The 24,392-nt window shown below is 43.4% G+C and overlaps 1 long non-coding RNA gene across 1 annotated transcript; it reads right to left on the reverse strand.

The window, feature by feature from the left end:
• Nucleotides 1-948: 948 nt before the first annotated feature.
• LOC102384813 lies at nt 949-24,285 on the reverse strand. The gene is made up of 4 exons (XR_325104.3): nt 24,228-24,285; nt 5,294-5,364; nt 2,060-2,134; nt 949-1,910 (listed from the first exon to the last, which is right to left on the reverse strand). It is a non-coding gene; the product is annotated as an uncharacterized LOC102384813 (long non-coding RNA).
• Nucleotides 24,286-24,392: the final 107 nt, after the last annotated feature.

Genomic DNA, 24,392 nt, shown 5'->3' on the forward strand with positions numbered 1-24,392 from the left:
GTTTAAAAGAAACAAGCACGCACACACAGATAGCTAGACAGTCCTGCAAAGGTTAAGGTGTTACCAAGTTCTGAAGTTGCTCTGGTCAGTCTGGTGGCTGGACAGACTGACGAGAGTGATGGAGTCAGGTCTTGTTGGATGCACCCAAAACTCCTTCTTGCAGGTGGAAAAGACCCAAAGCCTTGTCTGTATGTTCATTCTTTATAGTAATAGCTGTCCATACAAGCCTATGGATTCTGCTGAGTCAGATGCAAAGGTCATCCTCCTTATCCTACCAATCCCAGCCTGCCACCAGGACATGATCTTCTGGCTTTGTGGTCTGCAATCTTAAGGGGGGCTGTTGCTTGCAGTCTTCAGACATCAGAGTGAAGCATGATCCAGTATTTAGTAATCCTTAACTGCTGATTCGATGTCGCTACAGCCTTTAACCATTAAACCACAGAAGGCTGTTTTCGCCTGCTGCAAGAGGACTGTCTTCCTTCATGTTGTCACATGCATGCGTTATTCACTCTTTCATTACGTCTTTCCACATACACCAGACATACCACAAACCCTTACACAAGCCTTTTTCTTATACTAAATTTAAGTTCTAAAGTCATTAAACAATCGGTCAAATATGTCTAAAATCATGAGACCAATGTGTCCAATATGCTAAGAAATAAGAAATTTAAAATAGATGGTTAATTCCAGAACACCAATAATGACTGATCAAATTATTATGAAAAGTAGATTAAAGCAAGACTAACTTTATTTTAATGGTTAACTATTTCATTATATAAAAAGAAAAATAACAATATAAGCAATCAAAGCAATTATAGTCATTGCAATACTACACTAATGGAGCATCATTGTTCTGCTACCTGCTCATCCCTCTGGCTGTAGGTAGAGCCTGTCCATGCCTCTTTTCCCCCCTACCCCCATATGCTTCCCTTTTCTCCCAGTGCCTGGGTCCCTGCTACAGCCATGTGGACTGGGGTAGAGCCATACTATCCTGGGTAACTCAGTGTCCTTGATTGGTGCCTGGGTCTTCACCAGAATTGTGGGGAAGACTGGGTGTGAGTGCTTTGGGTCATACTGCAGCAGAGGTCACTGCACCAGTAGTTGAGGCAGAGGGGATTGGGAGCACTCTGAACATTTGGAAGCGGGGCAGTGAGGAGGTGTCAAAAGAGTGGTAGTGCAAGACTGGTAGCAGCTGTTCCAGGAACAGTGTCTGAGGTCCCTGTGTTTGGTCATGGTCCATGGGGTGAGGACCAGGGGAGGGCTTCTGTGAGGTAGAGGGCATGGGTTTGGGTTTGAAATCCTGTCTCAATTTCTGTTGCACTGTAACTTTCCCTCTGCTCTTCCACTGTATACTTCGTGCTCTTGACAATGCCCAAGAATATGTCACGGAATCTCAGGTCCAGCTGCAACTCCACTCCCAGATCCTGTGATGATCTGGAGACCAGCACTAATGGGGTGGATTCCTCAGGGGCCACTGTTATCTGTGTGGCCCCCTGGGACCTGCTCCTGAGCACTAAGTTGATCCATTATCTTAGGGCCTTCCTGCACCTCCTCCTCCAGTAGTGTCCCTGACAGTGACTCCTCCTTCCCCCTGGTGGCGCTGTACATATGTGGGGTGGCAATGGCCCCATCCATAGCAAGGAAGCAGGGCATCTCCTTGTAGAAGGCATGCTTTGCCTCCTGGCCCCAGACTTTCTGTTGGCATCATGCATGTACTTGTACTGGATCTTTATCCATTTTGCTTTGGCCTGGCACTGTACCCGATCTCTGCTTTGGCCCTGCACTTGCATCTTTTGCACAACGTGGTTGAATGTATCCCTCTTACAGTGCCCTTTGTGGAGCTGATACTTGGTCTCCTCTTTGCCCCAGCTGGTGATGAGATCCATCATCTCTCCATAGTGAGGGTCTAGCTGCAAGTGGATGAATAGATGGATGGAAAGAATGGTAGGTATGGGTCCCAGAACATTGATCTCTCTGTCTCACTACAGCTGGGTGCAGCCCCTGCTCCAGACTGATCAGGGCTGCACTGGCCAACCCACCCCCATGACCTTGAACTTACCAGGGGCTTCCAGGAGACACCCCATGATGCTGGTAACACCCCACTCCCTGTTCTGGAATTTCTAATGTCCTCTATCTGCAACAGGGAGAGAGTTAGCCTTACCCCACCTGCTCCTGAAGTTTCCAGGGGCATCCACCTGCCTGCCCCAGCTTGGATGCTCAGTGCCTACCCTCCTGCAGGATACATTAATGTATTTAATATATTTTTTTTTAATTAGTAGCATAACTAATTACCTGTATTTCTTAGTATAGTACAATTTGTACACAGGAAAACTGAGGGAGAACTGCTATTATTCATAATTATGTGATACTGGCACAATGACTTGTAGTCCATAATTCGATTCATAAATGCATAAATAGCTTCATCAGTTGAATTAAAAAATCCGGGTATCTACTCAGGATATCACAGCATATTTTGGGGGTTTGTTTTTGTTTGTTTGTTTGTTTGTTTGTTTTTACCAAGAAAAATGCTAAAAGCTTTATGGTTGCATCGTTTCTAGATCAATATCATTACCATATAATTGATCAAAGCAAGACACACTTTCCTTGAAAGATAAAAACAAGCATTTAAGGAAATATTATTCATGACACCAAGCATGTCTTTCATAATGTACATCATTCAAATTTATGTTACTATACAATATGCTGTACGAGGTCATCAATAGTCACAATACTGTTGTTCATACATCCCTTCTAGATAGAGGCAAAAGCTTGAAGACCTTACTAAACGAAATCTTCTATTTCCTTAAAAGGACAGATGTACATTTATACCATGGTAAAAGTAAATGAGCTGTGAGGAGTTAATGCATGTCAATTGCTTTATAGCAACTGTTTTAGGTGTCTTCTCCTGTTTGTGTAACTGAAAGGGGATCCATGGCATTATTCATAGTTGTTGCAACAGTGATTTGTAACAAACTTATTTGCCACACTCCTGACCATCTCTAAAGGTCCCCTGCACAATGTTTTGTTGTGTGACTTCACTTGAGATCAGAATTTAAACTTGTTTTTAATTGTTTTAGATGTTTTAGAAGTGTGAACAGGCCATTAAAAAAAGACAGTAATCCACGCAAACCTGGAGGCCCATTGGGCTAGGATGTTTAAGACACACTAGCTTCTGTAACTAGCTGTACACAAGAGAATAATGTAGTTGCATTACATTGTTTTGCCTTGCCAGCCTGAATGCCAAGATACCCTATTGTGAATGAGTCAGGGCATGCATCTGAGACAAGTTAAAAAATGAGGCCTGTACTCAAACCTCTGGATCCATAGTAAGGTGCCATAATCAGCCTAACAGCAAAGCCTGAAAAGCCCTTAGGGTGCATCCAGACAAGTGTGGATGTTTCGTTCCCTGGGGACAAGTAGCAGCAGTGCACCTTGCACCACCGCTACTTGTCCCTGGGGAATGCCTGTGCTACATGTGCTCTGGTATATGGCAAGTTACCCTGGGGCAGTAGGGGAGATGGGGGGCAGCATATTGCTGGCCCCAGCAGCCTTACTTAGGGTCCTGGGACCTCCTGCAGCTACAGCTGTGGTGAACCTGCCGGGCAGAGCCTGGCTGGCAGCAAAACCTAGCTCTGGGTGGCCTTGTTCCACTTTTCAGCAGCACATGCTGCCTGAGTTTGTGCTGCTCATTTGTTTGGTTTTTTGCCCCCCACAGGTTTTTTTTTTTTTGACCCCTAGATATCCAGTGCACCTTTGTAGCAAGGAGAACACTGGACTGTGTGGTATGTGGTGCTATGGACCGGTTTGCAGCACCACATACCACACTGCTGGGTTCATCTGGATGCGCCCTTAAAGTACAAATAACCAATAGTTTAATTAAGTTGGAGGGGAAAGAATAACGTCAGCAGCAGCCTCCCCCTCTTTTTGGGGGGGGGGGGAGGGGGAGGGCAGGGCACAAAAATAGTAATTGCCACAAATGGAGGCTGGCTACATCACCATTGCTGCCAGTGCAGCAGCTAGCACTGCCATGTGCAGGGTATGGAGTTGTCCTGTTATGCCTCAGCAAGTAACTGACACTTAAACTCACAGGAAGGCTGCTTTTAACTGCCAGAGCCCTGCAAAAGGATCTGGCATAAGCAAGTAGTAAATCCTTTGTTTAAGAAGTTGTGATCAATCTAAAAGTCCCAAGCCTATATATATAGTTTGTAGACAATGATTCTGAAGTAGTGAAAGGTTATGAATACTTGATTTCCTTCCAGATGTCAGTGGGTAAAGAAAATGGTCAAAGAGATCTATTATACAAATGCATAAAAAGGGATGGAAAATAAGGCCATGTTGTTGTGTACTCTAGAATTCTCTCTGACTTCCCTAACCTTTTTAACATTCTCCTCCAATTGAATAAAGAAAGTTTTTGTCTAATGATTCTCTGATTTTCTATATCTATCCTTCTAAAAAGTTATCCTAGGGACAGTTTTCAATCATGTAGCCTGTGGTGGATTTGTACGAATGCTTTGATGTTACCAGTGGGGCTCTAAGTAGCTCTTGTTTTTCAAATAGCAACCATATCTACTCATGGCCTCCTGTGGAAAATTGCATTGAAGCATTACTTACAATTCTCTGCATTGTATGTAATCTGCAATATAAACTCACAGAAGACTTTAAGGACTAATACATCTTCATTAAAATGACAGCTCTCATTCTATACTTTAGGTGCTACCAGTGGTAATTCTTACAGGGTGCATGGGGGTGCATGTGCACCCCCTGAGAGTGCTGATGCACCCCCTGACAGGCCACACTCCCTGCTTAGGTGATGGGCAGGGGGAACCGGCGGGAGTGCCGGTGCCTCCCCCCCCATAAGCACTGGCCAGGGAGTGGGAGCACCTCAGCCACTCCTGGAAGCGCCATGGCCTCTTCTGGAAGCTGATGAGTGAGACTGGCTGGGGGGGGACCCATCCAGGTCATGCGGGGACACTTTTTCCCCCTGAGTAAGGTGGCATCAGTCACCCATAGGTGCTACTACCTAGCAGAAAGTAAACCAGTGATGAAATATGAACACATCCCAAGTCTGTGAAGAGTGCATATATACAACACTACTCATTTAGCTGGGAACCACTAAAGTCCTTTGAATATTCACTTGAAATGCTACCAGGATAGACTGTTCAGAAGACAAGTATCTTCTTCAGAGAATCAATAACCACCTGTTTCCTAAGCAGCTTATGTATTGTTGAATCAATATGTCTCTTCAGACGTGCATGCCCAAATTGTCAAATGTACTTGGGTAACTAACACTCACCAAAAAGAGTTAAAGGAGGAGATGATGCTTAATTGATGTGTTGGCCTTTTATTAGCCTTCTGAAGTTCACCCTAAAATGAATAGAACAGTTTAAACAATTATATATGTTCTTGCTTATTCTTGAAGACATAAGACAAAAATTGATCTCTCCAATTGTAATATTAATCTAATGTAGAAAAAGCAATTTGGCTTCTCCATAACAAGTCATTGCTGTTCTTACATTTCAATTTTATTTGCAGAAAAAGGCAAAATTAGGACAATGTAGAATGCATAATTTCATTGCATATTTTTTGTAGACAAGTGTAAATTGCTATAATTACTTATGTACCACATGCACCTTTTCCCCAGAACTTAGTCCTCCAATATTGAGGTGTGCATCTTAAATAAGGAAGCCAATTTCCTCCCAGAATAAAAGCAGGGCTGTAAAATGGCTGCTGCTTCTTTTACTTCTCTTTCTCCAATCCCCACATGGAGGCAGGGGCTTAATCCAGTCTTCAGCAGTAGTTACAATGTTAACCCTTTCAGGGATGAATTAGAGCATAAACAGGGTCTAATATTCATCTCACTCAGGCAAACAATTCATTTCAGCTGTGAACAGGGAAAAGGTCGTGAGAGTAAGCTGAAGTTAAGGTTCTTTCCCTCCTCCTTGCAGCCATACTGCTGTAAAAAAAACAACCCCACCCCCTTTTTATTCTTCATTCTTCCATCCCCAAACAAGGTTTTTTTATGTGGGAATATGTGGTATGTGTGAAATGCAGTAAGGGGCAGATCCAAGGGGGTACACTCATGCAGTTGCATTCTTGTTTGATTCCTGGGCTACCCGAAGTTTAAAACGACAGTGGCAGCAGCATTTCTATTCAGATAGCAGTGAGGCACTTAATTGACTTTCTAGCTCATTATAAATTCTAAACACTTCATTCTGCAGGTGTTAATATCCCTCTCCCTCCTTTTAATAGTCTTGATGTTCCACTAATCAAGCTATCCTTTCTTCTTCAATTCTGCTGTCTCTTAACTGATCCTTTTAATGCAGCTATTAACAGCATTACATATTGTTCTTAACTGTAGCTAAAAACATTAACTAAGGTATGGAAATAACTTTCACTGAAGCACTGGATGCACTGCCAAAATGATGAGGGAGGCCTGACTTTATTTTATGAATCTAAATGAGATGTACATTTCACTCTAATTACTACAGGACTAATGAAACACCATCTTTTGATCATTTTTTGCCTAGTTTGTTGTGTTTTCGTACTTAATAGCAAATGAATACACATTCCACAGCTACAGCTCCACTCTTATACTGCCATTCCAATCAAGTTATATTTGCTTTTGCTTCCATTTTAAATAGAATAATATAGCTTTGGCCTCTAGCATATCAGTAAAGCATTTAATTTATTTTTAACTGGAGAAAAATGTGTTATATTATACGGGATGATGTACCACATCATAGATTTCATAAATTTCATAGACATTAGGGCTGGAAGGGACCTCAGAAGATCATCGTGTCCAGCTCCCTGCCCCAGGGTCAGGAAGTCAGCTGGAGTCAAAGGATCCCAGCAAAATAAACATCCAAATGTTTCTTAAAGGAGTCCAGAGTAAATGCTTGCACCACCTCTAGAGGCATTCTATTCCAGGCTCAGACAGTAAAGAAGTTTTTCCTTATGTCCAGCTGGAAACAGTCTTGGAGGAGTTTGTGACCTCTTGACTTTGGGGTGCTCTGGTGAACAGGCATTCACCCAGATCCTGATGTACACCCTTATAAACTAATAGGCAGCCACCAGGTACCCCCTGAGCCTATGCTTTTCCAGGCTGAAGAGTCCCATGGCTCCCAGCCTCTCATCATAGACCCTGTTCTCCTGCCCTCTGATCATGCATGTGGCTTTCCTCTGGACACTCTCAAGCTTTACAACATCCTTTTTAAATTGTGGAGCCCAGAATTGGATGCAGTACTCCAGCTTCAGCCTCACCCAGGCTGAGTACAATGGGAGGATGATATTCTGGGATTTGCTTGAGAAGCATCTATAGATGCAAGCCAGAGTTTTGCTCGTTTTACCAGCTGTGGCATTGAATTGGTGGCTCATGTTCATTTTGTGGTTAGTCATGACCCCCAAGTCCCTTTCGGCCATGGTGCTAGCAAGCATAGCACTGCTAAGCCAAAAAGCGTGCTGTGGGTTTTTTTCCCTTAAGGTGGAGTACCTTGCATTTTTCGGTGTTGAATGCTATCAGGTTTTCCTCTGCCCATTTTCTGAGCCTGTCTAGGTTGGCCTAGATCACCAGCCTATCCTTAGGTATGGAAGTTTTACCCCAAAGCTTGGTGTCATTGATGAACTTGGCCAGTCCACTTCTGATACTAATTTCTACATCATTAATAAAGATATTAAAGAGTATAGGCCCAAGGATGGGACCCCACTGGTCACGGTGCACCACAATGATTTACTTCCATCTATTACCACTCTCTGGGTCTGACCTCAGAGCCAATTCCCCAGCCATAGGACTGTGATATAGCCAACACTGCAGTTGGCCAATTTTTCCATGAGGAGATCATGGGACACCAGATCAAAGACTTTTCTAAAGTCAAGATATATGATGCCAATCTCTTCTCCCTTGTCCAGGTGATATATCACCTGGTCATAGAAGGAAATGAGATTGGTGAGACAAGACCTACCCACAACAAACCCATGCTGGCTATCCCTCAGGATGTTGCCATCAGCCAAGAATGGTCAAGAACGGTCTCTTTGATAATTTTTTCCAAGATCTTCCCAGGGATAGAGGTCAGGCTGATAGGCCTGTAGTTCCCCGGATCTACTTTCCTCCTTTTCTTGAAGATAGGCACCACATTGGCCTTCTTCCAGTCTTTGAGCACTTCACCTGAGCACCATGAGTTCTTGAAGATCCGTGACCATGGCCGAGCTATGATGCCTAGCAGCTCCTTAAGTACTCTGGGGTGTAAACTGCCTGGGACAGCTGACTTGAAGGTGTCCAGCCTCTCAAGGTGTTCCTTCACATGGTCTGCATTGATGTAGGGCAATAATTCTCCCTCACCTTGGTTGTCCCATACCATATTGAGCAGGGCTGTCCTTTGGGGCTGGTGAAAAACTGACACAAAATATCCATTAAGCAGGTTGGCTTTTTCCTGCATGTCAGTTGTCAGTTCTCCCATTTGGTTTAGCAGGGGTCCGATGTTACCCTTGCTTTTCCTCAAGCTTCCCACATATCTAAAAAAGGACTTTTTATTGTCCTTGATACGTGTAGCCAGTTGGAGTTCAGTCGCAGCCTTGGCTTTCCTGGTTCGTTCCCTACAGGTCCGGACCAGTGCAGAATACTCTTCCTTTGAGGTGGTTCTAGTCTTCCATCCATTATAAGTCTTTCTGTTTAGATGCAGGAGGTCCACAAGTTCCCTGAAGAGCCAAGGGGGCTTCTGTGCCCTTTTGCTACCTTTCCTCCAAGATGGGATAGACATTGCTTGTCCTTTCAAGATCACCCCCTTGAGGAGCAACCACTCATCCTGAACTCCCCTCCCCTTCAGGTTGTGGTCCCTTAGGGCCTTGCCAACAAGCCTCCTGAGCTTGTCAAAGTCAGCTTTCCTGAAGTCAAGGATGTCTGCATTGCTGACTGACTTGCCAATCATTGCTGTTATCCCTATGAGATCATAGTCATTCTTGTTTAGCAGGAGGACCAGTTCCTCCTGTTTATTCCGGAAGCTCCTGGCATTGGTATACAAGGACATAAGTGTCCTATTGGAGGCCCTAATCTTCCCCTCCCTACACATTGTTCTGGGGCTGGGGTAGGGGTGGGTTCCCTTGAGTGCCTTAGCCTGCTGGATTTACAAAAGTTGTCCAGTGGACTTGCTGTGGTGGTAGTCCCCCCCATCCCCTGGCAGGCTTAGTTTAAAGCCCAGTTGAGCATGTCAGCCATTCTGGCAGAGAAGAGCTTTCTCCCCAGTGCAGTGAGGTGGAGGCTGTCTCTTTTCAGCAGACCACTGCCTCTCTCACCAAAGAGCGGACTGTGATTGTGGAAGCCAAAGTTCTGTGATAATCTGCACTCCCCTTTTCAAAATCCTTGTTATGCCCATGATAACAGCATATAATATTTTTAGGAAAATAGGGTAAATAAACAATTGTAAATTAATACACCATATTAGTATTTTTCTCAATATTTCTGGTGTCAAATCTCAATGAAATGGACATGCACTGAGTAGGTGTGAAGAATGATCTATTCTTTTGTTGATCAGTGTGTTCTTCCCCATCTAGCACTGGACCACTTTGATGGATTGAAGGATGGAAGGGACAGAGTTTCTACTGCTACCATCTGTCTCATGTCTGCCTTCTAATTTTATGCATTAAGTAGAGTTCAAAATTCCTATTAGCTTTTAATTAATGTAAAATGAGACATTAGCAAGTTATATCGAAATTCCTCTACATTTCACACAGAACTGTATGACAAAGAGAAAAAATGCATGCATTTTTCCTTCTAAGTGAGATGAGGCATCTGTCAGGTATGGCTACTGGCTTATTCCTGAGCTCTGTGCAATGTTCAATAACACAATTTGTCCTTGCAAAAGGGGAAAAAAAAGTAAAAGCTAGCCAAGGTGCCCTCAGGTTGACTCACAGCCTGGATGTTCATACTACTAAACAATGTGATAAAGTTTATGTTCCATCAATGTGTGAATGTGCTCTTTGGAAGCATTCTTGCTTCATGCCTGAACAACCAGTTGTAAAGAGAAAGAGAAGCACAGCATGTGAGGCAGATCCCCAGCCAGCTGTACCCTGATGTCCTTCCATTGCACTCTATCAAAAAATGGATGTGGATGTTACTGAAGGACCATCAGCTTTAGTTTTCTGCTCAGTGAAAATGAAATTAGCACAGTAGACAGATATAAATCTCCTCTCATTGCAGTGATATATTTTTAAAGAAAGCCCTAGGTAGATATTCTAGAAAGAGAGAGTTTTGTTGCTAAACGCCACTACAAAAGAAGACATAAAGTATAAAATAGCTGAGCAAGAAATGTGTTAACTCAAATAATAATAATAATTAGGATACCATCTACTAGCTACCATACATATTGCAGCAGCTTTAACAGTACTGGGCTACATCAGTCTTCAAGAAATGTGTGTAAATGTATGACACTGGAAGTATACCCATTGGAACTGCAGGGAGTGGGGTACTCTCAGATTTTCTAAAAGAGATTAAATAAAGATGGATAGATCCCACGCCTGCTTTCAGGAAAAGGGTAAGGCTACACATCTGTGGTGAATGTGGTTAAAAAGAGAGAATAAGGGCTTCAAAATAACCATCCAAACTTCAGCTGGTCAACATACAGGACTACCTCATCTTAAGTCCCTTCATTTTATTTTTATAACATATATATGTTGATGCCAGGCTAAATACTATGACTCGTATCCCATAAAGGTAGCAAATCATGCTACTAGGTAGAAAAGGAATCTTTTTCACCTAGCAGCAAAGCTTTTCTATAGCAACTGCTATGTTTCTGCAATACAAGGAGCAATGACCAACCCTTTTCTGGTATTTCCCCTATCTGTCCTTAAATTCTACTGTGTCAAGATGTGAAAGGACCCTCGCATCTACTGGCTGTGATCTCCCTTTCCAAATGTGTCTGTGCTGGATTGGACTCCAGAACTGCTGCATCTGCACTTCTTATAGTTTGCAGGATGGAGTAACAAGATAAATAATAATATAATAAATAAATATATCATCTTTTTTTTCATTGACCATATGCCCTGCAATAAGACAGGCACCTTGTTTTTGAAAGATAGAATGAAGAAAAAAGATCTTCCTTTGTAGTAACTGAAGAGCAGCAGCTAGGGAGTCAAGCCTACTCACTGTTCTGCTCTCTGTAGATCTTGTGCAGATGTTACTTCTGTTTTTGTCCAGTAAGCAGCAGTTACTCCATTGCTCTTACTACATTTCTCACATATAATATGCACCCCAATTTCCAACAGCTGGCTTTTGGGAAAAAAAAGGTTCATGTCATATGCAAGAAATATGGTACATCCCTCAATCCCTTATGTTCCATCAGGAAATATTGAGCATGACTGTCTTCCTTTTCACAATACTAACATACATTAATTGTCCAGGAGAATCTTCATATACAGCATTTGTGAGTCAGTTTGAAAAAGATAGCAGATAACTCAGTTTGCCCAGCTAGTTGCCTTTTTGACCATTTATAGAATTTGTTCTTTTTAGAGGCTGAGATATTTTCAGAAAACTTTTTGTTCATTTGTTTTCTTGTTTTTAAAGACATTTTCATTTCTTAGTTCCATCCAAGTCTGGTGTGACACTTCAAGTCATATTTTGTAGACACACGAAATTAGGAGATTTCAATCAGATTTAAATGAGTATCTGACTACTTAGAAACTTATCTGGGCCAAGCCTGCATTCTTAATTTACAGAGGTTATCCAGAATTGATACTGTACCCACAAAAACCTGCTTTAGGGGTACCAATACATGTACTCTGATGCATTCTAATTACTTGATTAATTGAGTCTGTTCTGTGTTCTAATTAGAAACAGAACAGACTCAGCATTGCCACAGTGCCACATGTACAAGCCCCTGCAGATTTAAAAATGGCTGCTGGGGTGCTTTAACTAAAGCTCATCAAATTAGCTCATCAAATGAGCTTTAGTTAAATCACCCCACATGCATTTTTAAATGTTCAGGGGTTAATAATTATGATGCTGGAGCTTTTTAATTAGACTAAAGCTCTGGGAACTGTTCTAACTAAAATGTCCCATTCCCGCCACCCCCAGGCACTTGTATAGGCATGTCATAAGACCACTTGAGTTGGTCAGAAAGGAGAATAGTCAGAGATCCACACATAAAAACTTTGTCATGTACACTTCTAATTGCCCAAATTATAGACATACAGAAGGTTATCTAATGATATATAACCTAGATATCCCAGATGTCCTAGATACCTGTGGTTTCCTAAATACTGTATAAATGCAGAGAATACACGTATCTTTCTTGTGATGTAAGACCTCTCTAAAGAGGGGTCTGAAGAAGGTGTACTTGGGATTGATTAATTTCAGGAATGCGATTTCATTTATAAAAAGCAGCCTGAAAAAGACAATGGAGAAACAGAGAACTGGCTATTCAAAGCTGATATTACTTGGTGAAGAGGGGTCAGGGGCTGATGGGAAGGCACAAAACCCTTCCTTTCTCATCCAACAGTTTTCTCTCTTGTCCAACAGTGATCTTTTAAAAATAATATCAGCCTTAGTAAAAATGGTATGCAGATTCCTTTCCTGTAACATCTTTCTTCCATATTCATGAAGGCCAATTTCTCTGAGGATCATGGTCTCTGATAAAATCCAATCGCTTTGTAAATTTCATTGTCACAAAGTACTGTATTTCACACCCTTAATTGATATAACAACATTAACAGTATTGTGCTGTTTTATTCATCTCATGCTAACATGCAAGTTGGCTTATTGCCTAGTTCAAATAACCTAAGCTTGTCAAAAGAATTAGGTAAAGTGGCTTTCTGGAACAGTAATTTGTTAAGTGACTATCTGGCAGATTCCAGTTCCTGAAGTCATGTACTACATGGAAGATAGGTTTCTAACTTTTTATTCCAGTATGTAAATGTATTGGGACTGGATTAGAATGAACATTAGCATGATTTTCACCTACAAAATTATAGTGACAATGTAAAAATGGATTTTTAATTTTTAAGGAGGTGAAATTTATTCAGCAGTTTTTTAAAAACAGCTCTGTGATAAGAAGAGACCCCCTCTCCCTGCTGCCCCCAGGTCCCACTACTGTTGTTGAGACCCCCATATCTGTGGCACATTTCCCTTGAACTCTTAGAAAGTCACATATATTTTTCTTTACATGGCATATGGAATTGTCCTAAAAATCATTATGTTGTGAACTTGTAGGGCTATCTATAATTAGTGTTTCATTTAAAAATGCCAGAATAAAATAATTCCACTATGGGGGGAGAGTTTGCTTTTTATATTTTTAAAAATTAACAACTCAGAGAAATTGGAAGTGAAATGGAGAACTAGAGGGAGCTATAATCAGGTACTTTATCCGGGTGCCTTTGGCAGGCCAGTTAGCTCTGCTATTAGTTCCTCAGGCAGTTCAATTTCCAACAAACTAACTTCAGTCTCTAACAACACGAACAAAATTCCTCCATCCTCTCTGGAAATTAGAAGAGACCCTTTCAGCACAGCAAACTGGCTTTTCCTTTTTGCAAGCTGCTCCCTCAAGCTTGCAAGCCTTTTGCTCTCTCCTATGCTGTTTTAAGTGCCAGTGGGACAATCCCTCATTGGCAGAAGGCCCTACAGCTGAAGGCACCTAATAGGGATGGTTGCATATTCTTAAGGGGACAGGCCACCTTGTTATACACACCCACTGACCTGTCTCTTAATAAATGAAACTGGAGCATGCAGCATGAAAAAAGGAAGCTGTTGTGGGTTTTGACAGAATTTTAAAGAGATTCCTTAACAAAAAAACCCCAAACAAACAAATATGGTTATATGTCTAGAAATAATTCAGACACACCATCCATTTAAAACATGGTTAAGAAAACGTATGCATTTGAGGCATTTTTTACTTTGTCAAACGCCTCATTTTGCATGATCTGTATTATCTATGTCTTGTAGTCTTCAGAATCACACAGTACTTACTGGATGGAAAATACACGCTATTAGATGTGGCATATAATGCATTTTGTTCTTAGTTTTAGAGCTTGCATATTGTCCTGTTTGGCTGAGATACATTTGTCTTTCTTTATTCTGCAAAATGATTTGAAATTGTTATAAATAATAAAAACAAATCATTCTTATTTTGTATTTTATAACATTTTGTCTTTCCACATATAAGATGTACTGGCAGACATGTTATGCATTCAAGTTCTATTGCCTTTATCTTTTGCTAGAGTGCCCCCCCCCCCGCCCTTTAATTAAAGACTATGTGAGCTCAAAGGCATATGAAAATAGATTTTGTATGGTTTGCATATTATTTTGTTTTCCATTATTTTATAGCAAAAGTAATATTGTTTTGAGAAGAAGAGAAAGTATATTTTGATCTGTTAGTTCTTTGCAACTCTACCTTTCTTGGGACTTTTAAAAAATAAAACTGTTTAAAATAAAAAGCCAGTTTTCCAACTTTGCCCTAATTTCCTAACGCTAAGCTGTTAAGATTTAGCAGATATTTTTAAACCCCCCCTTAGGAACTGACAGGGGGAAAAAAAGGTTGATAGTGTTTTGGGTTTTTTTTTTTTAAATTTGAGGCAATATGATCTCTAACTTCTATTTCATATATAAAATATTTTAGAATAAACCATGAATTTTTAAAAGGGTCAGTTACACAATAATAGAAGTGTATTTCCCAAAGGCACAGCCTTCTGAAATAGCCTTTTGAAAAGAGGCCTTAGCCAATCTTTAGAATAGGCAAAAATAACTTTCTTTTGAAAGTTTCACTTACATTTTTTTAGCTGATAAGAGTTATGAGAAAGAAAAGACAAAAAATAACACTGTAAAATGGAAGAAAAGAGCAAATCTTTATCAAAGTAAAAACCCAAATACCTAAAAAATACATAATAATTACCTGTCTAAGCTCTACATTTTGAAACATCTAGATTTGGTTAAAAGATAACAACGTCTAGAAAGATGTTATTAGAAGTTCTATGAAATGTGTCCTGTTCCAAACGAAAGACAAAATGGAGACATAAGATGTATTTGGCTTGATTTAAACTATATTCTTTGGGTACATCAAGCACTCAAGCATAGTTTGTCTATTTTGTTGGTCCTACTCCTCATTACTAATTGGGATAGTGAAGTGTCCCAACACACCCTTACAGGGTGGGATATGGTTTTTATTTTATGTACTGTCATTGTTTTGGGCCACTAGTGCTGCCTTTGATTTTCAATAACTTTAATACTATTTGAGTGTCATGTAAGCTAAAGATATAAATGAATGGACCTCCATTAGTCCTGGTATGTGCCTAGTGCACAATTGAATAGTTCTGACTGTTACGATTCTTTCCTGGTCTTTACTCAATTGCATTTCATGGCTTCTAGTTAAAGCTAGTTTAGTTGGCCCCTCCTGGACAAATCCTTTAACTGTGTTTTTCCTGACACCTGGGTAAGAGTGCCTTGTACCTGAAAGCTTGTCTCCCTAAATCTTTCCCAAACTTATGGTCTATCCAATAAAAGTATAACCCACAAAAATCCTTGTATATTTCCTGGACCACCAAAGGTATAATGTCAATCCAACTATATCTCTGCATGATGGGTACAGCCCATGAGCCACAGCTGTCCCACTGACCCCCATCATCCATTGCCTGATGCTGGTCTGGCCCATGTGGTTGGCCGCATGCTATTCATTTGGCCCATGGATCCACCTGTGGGGCCAGATGAGTTTAACAACCCTGCTGTGTATGCAAGGGGATGGAGAACAAAGCCCTGAAGTAAGTGGTGAAGCAAGGGACCTGAAGAAAGCAGAAACAGAAAGGGGCAACAGAGGAGGCCTCATTCTTCCTGAGAAAGTAGGGAAATTGGCTAGTCATCTCAGATGTCTGTACACAGATGCACAGAGCCTGGGAAAAAAGCAAGAAGAATTAGAAGTCCTTTCACAGTCATGGAACTATGACGTGATTGGAATAACAACGACTTGGTGGGATAGCTCGCATAACTGGATCACTGTCATGGATGGGATGGGTACAAACTGTTCAGAAAGAACAGACAAGGAAGAAGAGGAGGAGGAGTTGCACTATTTGTAAAAGAGCCATATGATTGCTCAGAGCTCCAGTATGAAACAGGAGATAGATCTGTTGAAAGTCCCTGGGTTAAGGTTAGAGGGGAGAGCAACAAGGGTAATGTTGTGCTGGGTGTGTGCTATGGACCACCTGGCCCATGAGGTAGATAAGGCTTTCTTCATACAACTTGCGGAAGTTTCCTGATCACAGGTCCTGGTTTTCATGGGGGCCTTCAATCACTCTTGCACCTACTGGGAGGGCAATACAGCAGTGCACAGGCAATCCAGGAAGTTTTTGGAGAGTGTTGGGGACAACTTCCTCGTGCAAGTGTTGGAGAGACCAACTAAGGGTTATGCTTTTCTTGATCTATGACTCACTAACAGGGAATGAATAGGCAGGATCCACTGGGAGGTCAGTGTCAGGGGGAGAGGAAGGGGAGTCCAGTGGAGATGGTTGTATTTTAGAGAAACCTTATGGAGGGCAAAGGAATAAATCATCCCAGTGTGCAGGAAGAATAGCAAATGTGGCAAGTGACCAGCTTGGCTTAGCAGAGAATTCTTTGGTAAGCTTAAACAGAAAAAGGAAGCTTACAAGAACTGGAAGCTTGGACAAACAACATGAAAGGAGTATAAGAATATTGCTCAGACATGCAGGGATGAAGTCAGGAAGGCCAAAGTACAACTGGAGTTATAGGTAGCAAGGAACATGAAGGGTAAAAAGAAGGGTTTCTACAAGTATGTTAGAAAATAGAGGAAGATTAGGGACCGTGTGGGTCGCTTACTGAACAAGGGAGACAACCTAATGACAGATGATGAGGAGAAAGCTGAAGTGCTCAATGCCTTTTTTTACCTCAGTTTTCACAGGCAAGGTCAGCTCCCTGACTACTGCATTGGGCAGAACAGTTTGAGGAGGACATGAGAAGCCCCCAGTGGTAAAATAACAAGTTAGGGACTATTTAGAAAAGCTGGATGTGTACAAGCCCATGGGACTAGATGCAATGCTTCGGAGATTGCTGAGGGAGTTGGCTATGTGAGTGCAGAGCCACTGGCCAGTATCTTTTTAAAACTCATGGTGATTGGGGCAGGTCCCAGACAATTGGAAAAGGGCAAATATAGTACCTGTCTTTAAGAAAGGGAAGAATAACACTCCAGGGAACTATAGGCCAGTCAGCCTCGCCTCAGTCCCTGGAAAAAACCATGGACCAGCTCCTCAAATAATCTATTTCTAAGCACTTGGTGCAGAAGAAGGTGATCAGGAACAGTCAGCATGGATTCACCAAGGGCAAGTCAGCCTGACCAACCTGATTGCCTTCTGTGATGAGATAAGTGGCTCTGTGAATGTGGGGAAAGGAATGGACATAATATACCTTGACTTTAGTAAGTCTTTTAATATGGTCTCCCACAGCATTCTTGCAAGCAAGCTGAGGAAGTATGGTTTGGATGAATGGACTGTAAGGTGGTTAGAAAGCTGGCTGAATTGTTATGCTCAGTGTGTAGCAATCAATCATAGGTGGTGGAAGGCCAGTGCTAAGGAGGCCTAGACCTCCCCAAATGTGGGGCTGTAGGCTCTGGGTGGCTGGAGGAGGAGTGGAGAGGGGTGGGGAGAGATCGCAGCCCAGTGGAGATGGAGCTCCCACTGCATGCTGTACTTTGTGCCCAGCTGCGGCTGCCCTGGGAGTGGCACCACTGGGCTGCGCCACACCCCCTGCCTGCCTGGCGGTGGGACGCATGTGGCGTCATGCCACTCCTGTGGCAGCTGCAGCTCCAGAAGTGGGGGAAACAGCTGCCCTGAGTGGTGGCCAAAGGCACTGCTGAGCAGCTGCATGGCTCACAGCTCCTGGGGTGCCGCACTGATGGGGATGGACCGGGCCAGGCTGTAGGGGCCGGCACTGCAGAGGAGCCAGGAGCAGGACTGTCCCTGGTTCAGGGGCTTCACAGTGGTGCTGTCCACATGTTTCCCCTAATGTGCAGTGCTCCTCTGCAGCACTGGCCCCTGAGGGGTGTGGGGAGGAGTAAGGGGCACAAGCAGGACCAGGGGGTTGTTGGTGTTATGAGAATCATAAGGAACCTTTTTAATGTTTGACATAATGTGCCTGTATCTAGTGCTTCAAGTCATATTGGTTATTTTCTTATATTAGAGACATATGCTTATTTATGTGTTCACTAGCATTCTCTCATTTCCTAAAAAGTTAGTTTGACCACTACCCCATTACACATTGGACAGAACACTATATAAGATGTTACAGAATACACCTCTCACCGAGAAGCAATTCTGTTGCAAATACACATCTTACTAGGTATATGTACATGAGATGCTTTACTGTGAAGTAGCATTGTTTACTATATAGTGGCTGTTAGGGTGACTATATTTGGATGCTGGGGAGCACTGGATTTGCAGCTGAATAAAGGCTTTAATCTGTGGCCCAGCAAAAGCTGCTGACCACAAGGCAGAATGATATATTAAAAGTAATTGTGAGATGCTTAGGCAAGTAGGTTTTAAACATATAGTAGTGTTGTAAAATATATAATCGTTATATAAAAGAATCAGGATGTAAACCACTGGCTATTGTTAGAAGGTAAAGCAGATTTTGTTTATGAGTGCATATGCTAAGTAACCATCTTAATTGTGTCAACCATTTTCTGGTAAAAGCAGCAAGTAAGTCTGTGTGATGTGAATCAGCTATAGTAAGGAACAAGATAAGATACAGGGGCCTAAGGAATGTAGAGATGGTACAACCGGGACAGAAAAACAGATTGGAATGTGAAAGATAACATGTAATTGACAACAGAATCCTAGATCATATGCAAAAGGGTGAATGGTGATTGGTGAAGAAGCTTCCAAGTTCTGGTCAAAGTCTGCCCATTGACCAAAGAAGTAAGTTCATGGCCTTGGACATGCACTCATAGTAAAAAGGCATGTAAATGAGTAAAATGCATAGGCAATTCCATGCTAATGAAGCAAACCGTAAACAGAGATGGAGCTTGAAATGGGAGGAGATACGCGTGGAACAAAGAAGGAGTGATGGTGGAATAAATGGTAATGATCATAAACCAAAGTGTATAAAATGTATAAAAAACTATTGTTCAAGGCCTCTCCCTGTGTTTATAGGCTGTGTGTCTGTGAGGGAGCTCACCCAAAGCTGTCTTCATTCTGAATAAAGCTGTTGTGAGCAATGTGTGCTGGTGTTTGCTCCCTGCTTGCTCTGGCTAATGAGTAACAGGATCCATGAACAATTGTATAGTCATCTCCCTAGTCATTGGGCACTGAGTGGAATTGGGGTCTAACAGTGGCCACATCTATTACTCATTACTACTGTACAGTAGTGTTTCTGGGCACAAGCTGTGATGCAACACTACTGAATAGTAATGAGCTACTACACAGTAAGCATCACTAGGAAACTCTTCTGGGAAACTACTGCAGAGTAACACTGGTTATTGCAGTCATTTAGTACTTGGTTATGCAAGTACTAAATGATTGTGCAGTAACAACTGCACAGTGGGAGTCTCATGTAGATGCGGCCAGTGAGCTTGTGCATCTACACATGCACACTTATTGCACGGTAAACCTTGCTAATCCTGAGTTAATTTGCTACCTTCAAACGAAAATAGCAAATTTACTTGTGATTACTTACTGTGCAGTTGCACTCATGTAGATTCCTGACTGGGAGCAAATATACTCCCAGTCAGTTGGCCACCAGGGGGTGGGAGATTGCTTCCTGACTCTCGGAGCTGCCTGCTGCCAGTGCCAGCTCCACCACTGGAACCTGGGCAGAGATAATGTACCCCCACCTTGGCAGCAGGGAGCTGGCACTGGGAGATCCCTGCTGGTGTGGGCTGGGGAGCCTGTTTCCCACTCAGCTCCACAATCTTGGAGCTGAGTGGGAAACAGGCTCTCCAGCCCCCATGAAGTAGGGGCTGGGAACTGTCCTAATTGGAGGCAGGTCCCAGCCCTATGCCCCAGTTGGGTGATCAAGGCTCAGGACTTGGAAGGAGCTGCAGGGGTGGGGTACGTCCCAGCCTCTGCCAGTGGGGCAGTGAGTAGCAAGCTAGCTACTTGCTGCCCCATCAATGGATCAAGGCAGGAGGCTGGAACCTACGCGTCACCTGCAGCTCTTTCCAAGTCCGCTGCCCTCAACTGGGGAGCCAGGGCCAGGAGCTCCCTGCTGCTAGGGCAGGGGGATATTGTCTCCACTCTGGCAGCAAACAGCACCCTGAGGCCAGGGTGCAAAGTTGCACCCCCAGTCAGGAGACAGCTGTCTTCTGGCCCAGTGCTTTCTTCCAGCCCCTGAGCTAGCACCCAGGGGGAGCCCAGACCTCCCCCTGGTGGTGGTTGGGGTCCATTACAGGGCCCCAGGAAGCAGGAGGAGTTTTCTGCCATTAGTAGCAAATCTTCTCCCTTCCCTGCATGTTTAGATGCCTGCCTAGGAGCATTCACTTGCGAGTTGTTTACTTACGAGTAAACTGCTCCCATACAAAATGCACAAGTAGACACACCCACTGATAGGCTCAATGACCATTCAGATCTCTGTTAATTTGTGGCTTACATTCTTATGGCCTTTTGTTTTTTGTTTGGAGAGAAAAAGAGTTGCTGCAAATCTTTAGTTCACTTAAGAATGTGATTGAGAAATACATATTCTTCCTCTTTCACAGATCTGACAATTTCATGGTGTTGTTTTTATCAGCTGTCTTCCTTTTCATTCTGAAGGCCTAGTGAGCTCTAAGCATTCTGCTCTCTCCCCACACATGAAATATTTGGTGGAACTCAGAGTAGTTTTATACAAGATCTTTCAGGAACAATTAACCCTGGTTCACACCTTTTACTTTGAAATTACTGCTTGCAAGTGTTAGATTTCCTTGACTGGCTTTAAAGCTTAATTTTACGGGGAATATAGAAATGTATTAGAATGATTTGGAGAAGTACTTTAGGAGTACTGAGAGTATACAGTTCTACAGGTATCACTTTTGGCATATAACAGATACATCAGCAAAGCACTTCTAGTATGGTTTCAGCTATATCAACAAACCGGAGTGAACATCAGCATAATTTATTCTGTATCCCTAAGGTGCCTGGGCTATTAAATGCTCCTACAGAACTGATGATAAGAGGTGTCACCATATGGCTACTATGTAGGAGTCTCAGTCCTTCCTTATCTTCACATGGAGGAGGAGAACTGTTCATTACCCTCATTTCAATTCCCCATTCAACTGACATGAGTTTATCCTAATCATAGAATCATATGAAATTAGGGCTGGAAGGGACCTCAGGAGGTCATCTAGTCCAACCCCTGCTCAAAGCAAGACCATCCCCAACTAGATCATCCCAGAAAAAGCTTTGTCTAACCAGGTTTTGAAAACCTCCAAGGATGGAGACTCCACCAACTCGCTGGGTAACTGATTCTAGTGTTATACTACCTTCCTAGTAAGAAAACATGTGCCCTAGCCCCCGAACCATTTTTATTGCCCTCTGCTGGACTCTCTCCAGTTTGTCCACATCTTTTCTGTAGTGACAGCCCCAAAACTGAACACAGTACTCCAGATGTAGCCTTACCAATGCTGTATAGAGGGAAATAATCACTTCCCTTGACCTTTTGGCAACACACCTACCAATGCAGCCCAGTATGCCATTCGCCTTCTTCACATCAAGGGCAAATCCTTTCATTTAATCTAGATCTAATTAGATGCATATTGTTGCATGTTCCTTACCTGGTTTAACTTTCAGGCCTTCAAGTGATCAATATAAATAACATTGAGGTTATCCATCTCAAAAGTTGATTTAGTGATGAAAAGGATGGTTGTAGGAAATCATACCATTAAGAATCTCAGTCTCTCATCATTTAAAGACACAAGAAGCTTGTGTTTGGAATGTGTTTTACTGTGCTGAAGCTCATGTTACACAATTCTGGCCAGGTAGAACCCAGTCACTGAATGAAACAGACCTCTGTCTGTTGACTTATAGTGATTTCTGAACAGCACACAAATCAGGAGTAAAATAAACTGAGAAACTGATCTGAGTGGAAGAACAGAACAGTTCAAAGTCACCAAAGATGTAATGCTTTGGAAACATAAAGGATGACAAGAGAAAATGTAAGCAATCTTTTACTCTGTATTAGAAACTTATAAAAAGTGCTGCAGTGTAAAAAAATGAAACACATAAGTTACTTTTTTTTTAATAGACTAGAGAAAAAAGGTGAAAACAGGAGATTTGAGAACTAATCTAAGATTGAAGGGCTAGTCTTGTAGTATTGCAGGACTCACTGGGCAGTCTACACATTCATTAATGCACTTTTGCTACTGCGCATTAAATTTAGTACTTCTAATGTGAGGTACTAAATAAATGCACATTAAGTTGCTCTAGGCACAATAGCAAAAGCTCATGCTTTTTAGTGATACTTAATGTGCAGTATCCTATTTTTACTGTGTATTAATGGTTTTTGATGTGAAGCTTTAATGCACAGTAAAAAAGGCTACTGCACATTAAAGAGCATGTGTAGATGTACCCACTGTGTCCCTGAAAAGACACCGGTTTGTGATTGTGATCCAATGGAAAACACTTTGAGATCTCAAGATCTGCTGATGCTCCCTCACTGCCCACCTCAAAGTCACCAAGAAGAACCTCCCCTGGATCATTGTTGTAGCCTGTGTGCTGCATAATATCTGTGAGACCCAGGGACAGTTATTCCATGAGGCCTGGGCAGAGGAAGTGCAGTAGGCAGAGGTGGCCTTGCTGTGGGAGCACCAGCTGCAGCAGCAGTGGTGGGTCCTTCCTCAGGAGACCCGTGTACCCACCAGCGGGGTCTAGGTCACTGGGTGTGGGATGTTTGGCAGACCACTTTGGGAGCATCTCACCCTCTGGCCCATCTGCCTCTCCTTTCACAGCTCACCGCCCCCACCCCCCACCCCCGTTCCCTGTCCACCCTCAGCACCACTCTCATACCAGGCATAGATCCAAGGAAGAAATCTTTATTCCCCTCATAGTACACATCCCTTCCCCCACCCCCCACCACACACACACAAAAACACAGAGCCCATTCCCTCCTCCCTGCTCAACACACAGGACCCTCTTTCCCCTCTCAACCAACAGAGCCCCCTTCCCCCTCCCTCTCCAACAAACAGAGCCCCTCCACCACGGTCCCTACTCACAAACAATAACAAAACTTCTTCCCAGTTTCAGTAGAATCAATGTTTTTGTGTACCAGAGTGGGGGTCATGGTGGGGGAGCACCAAAGGGGCAGGGCCCAGGGGCAGGCACCCAGCACCCAAGCCCTGGGCTGTTCCCCTGTGGGTGTGGGCAAAGGGCTCACCCAGGGACAATGGCACTTGGTGCTCCTCCAAAGTAGGTGACTCCCTCTCTGGCTGGCAGAGCCCAGGCCCAGCAGGGCTGACATTAAGTCCTGGCTCCACTCCAGGCAGCTTTTTCCAAATCATGTGGACTCCTACATGAAGCCAGGGTGAGTGGCAGGTCTTGGCCCAGGTGGGCAGTGGTAGACCCAGGGCAGAGCCTGGGTCAGGGGCTTTTGTGGGTTGGAGGAGGCAGAGAACCTCCTCCCAGGCCCTGGTGGGGGCCTACTGCTGGGCAGCAGGCAGCTGCCAGGGGGCCTGCAGGGTTAAGGACAGGGGCTGGGCAGTGGCAAGCATGCATGAGACCACCAGGCCCCAAGTGGTGTCCAGGGTTCTGCGGTCATTATCCGTTGCCTCCATGACCTGGCCCAGGATATTATTTTGGTCCTGCAGGATCTGGAGGTGCTCCCACTCCAGGGCCAGGAGCTCAGCTCAGAACTCATCCTCCTCGGCAGTATCATCCTGCTGCCACCTCTCCTCTTGGGCCAGGTCCTCCTGCTGCCAGGCCAGGGCATTTTCCCCCTTCTCCTCTGCCGCTGCCACCAGCCACTGCAGGAGGAGAGTCCAGTCCTGCATGCACCTCTGGTGCAGCCAGTGCATCTGGGCACTAAGGTCAAACCAGGGTTCATACACCAAATCAGAAGGGTTACCAGGAGTAGAGGTCAGGGAGCAAGCCATGGTCAAACCAGGATCCTCATGCCAAGCCAGGGGATTACCAGAAGCAGGTGTGAGATGAGCTAAGACCAAACCAGGGCTCATGTGCTGAGCCAGGGTGTTACCAGGAGTGGAGGTCAGAAAGCAAGCCAAGGTCAAACCAAGGTTCTGAAGTTCAGGGACTGGGGTCATGGGAAGGAACACAAAAATAGTTACCTGGAAAGTCACATGGACAAGAGCTACACACAGACTGAAGCCAATTTGTTTCACAACAGGAGCCAAGAGCTGAAGGAGCTCCTTAAGAGCAATTCTGGAAAGAATCAGCAGGCTCAGGCTCAGCTGTCCCTGCTTAGGGTCTTCAGTGTTGCTGATCTGTTTGTC

The sequence above is a fragment of the Alligator sinensis genome, unplaced genomic scaffold (genome assembly GCF_000455745.1).
Source record: "Alligator sinensis unplaced genomic scaffold, ASM45574v1 scaffold1071_1, whole genome shotgun sequence".
NCBI classification, from domain to species: Eukaryota; Metazoa; Chordata; order Crocodylia; family Alligatoridae; genus Alligator; species Alligator sinensis.